The following is a 1,960-nucleotide window of genomic DNA, read 5'->3' as shown; positions in this document are numbered from 1 at the left end:
ATTGGAAGGCTGCGAGTTCTAGTTCTGTCTCCAAGACAAAGCCAGCTGGGTGATCGTGGACCAGTCACTTTCAGCTCTAGGAAAGAGACAATGATCAATCACTTCTGAAAAGCCTTGCCAAGAAAACTGTAGGGATGGAACCGTTTTCTGCTAGCCAATTTATATAATACAAGTATTGACGTCAATAGCAAGTAGGTTCTTTTAATCATTATTGGCAAGTAAAACAAATGCATTCTTACATAGAGGATAAAAGTAAATGTACAAGACCAATATAGGTATTGTAGGATGGTCCTTGAAGAAAATCCAGAAATTGGAGCCATCTCAGAATGTGGCAATATGGATCAATGGTGATTGATACCTCCCTAAGGTCTCTACCCCATTTTGAAAAATTCTCCTCCAGAGTTTTTCTACATAGTCACAGTGATGCTTAAACTGTGATGCTTAAAGTTTTACAAATGTATGCTTATGAGAAGACTTATTTGTATATAGTCTTTACATCTTATCTCATCAATGAAGTATTTTTAATGAGGCTCATAACTAAAACTTTTGGCATCCAATGTAGCTTTCTTGATTTTGGGATTCATTTTATGGGATAAATTTCCTATGGAACTGAGGCAAGGCATAACCTTAAATTTGGGCCTCAAAATGTATTTCCTCAGTTCTTGCAATGCTTACTGTCTTCACTGTAAGGCTATGTTTTGTTTTAATATGAATTATTTTTAAAAGGGACCTTCATACATTTGGTAAACTATTCATTGCCATTAACGCAGCAGGTTGCAGATATAGAATATAAATAACAGGGATTTTCTACTTCCCTATTATGGTCATTATGCTTGTGACAACCTGTTGAACCTTTATTGATTGGAAACGGTGGCAATAGCTTAGTGTTTATTAGACGGTGCTCCCCATGGCTATCTCCAAATTAAACAAAGTCATCACTGCCAATTAGTTCTACATTTTGCATGTTTGTCAAATAATATGTTTTGCCTTGTTAAGAAAAAAAAAGCAAGGTTCCACGGGCAAACTAGGCAACATGTCGATTTCACACGTTAAAAGCTTGCACACTGAGCCTGCCTTGTTACCTTGCAAGGATCTTCGGCGCACTCTGTTAACGCTTTCTGACCACAGCACGCCATCTAATAAGATTCCCTAAACAGCGCACATCTTGGTTTTCACCCCGCATCGTAGAACTAGGGCTAACCTAGGGGTAGGCAACCTTGGCTCTTTTATGACTCATGGACTTCAACTCCCAGAATTCCTAAGCCAGCCATGCTGGCTCAGGAATTCTGGGAGTTGAAGTCCACGAGTCATAAAAGAGCCAAGGTTGCCCACCCCTGGGCTAACCTATCCGGGCTGCGTAACATGGAGAACGAAGACAACAAAAAGGGGAAAGTCTTGCCCGTGGCTGCCTCCCAGCGGATTTCCGGAATTTGCAGCACAGGTGCAAATCTAAATCCAAACACCAGCAATAACAAATCCCCTCTCCCCCCTCACCATGGCGTATATGAGTTTCGTGTTTGCTATTGGCTTCTAGGGTAATTATTTTCTGCTTGGCCAATGAAACTTCTCTGCGAAAGAACCCCACCCCTTTTATTAAGCTCTGTATTTCTGTTTGTTTTTCCTCTTCTTCTCCCAGGTCCTTGTCTATCAATCAATTATAAGCGTGACAGTACCCTGTACACCGATTGGTGAGAATTCAAGTCAATTTGTGATTCCGTCTAAGCGATTGGACTTTCCATTGACGTCCGTCATTGTCAAACCCGTTCTTTTACATTGGCTAAACCTGGACGTTTCGGCAGACAGGAAAGATTGGTAAGAACAGATGCCAATCATTTGGAGGCGGTTATCTGAGCGAACAACGTGTATTTTGATTGATCAAACAGTGTAATCCTTGAACGGCGATTGGTCATATTTCGGTGGAATAGGCGGGGATTACAGGGCGGTGCCCGGTCTGCTGAGG

This window comes from Vipera berus (genome assembly GCF_964194415.1).
Source record: "Vipera berus genome assembly, chromosome: Z".
NCBI lineage: Eukaryota > Metazoa > Chordata > Lepidosauria > Squamata > Viperidae > Vipera > Vipera berus.
This window is presented reverse-complemented; position numbering follows the sequence as displayed.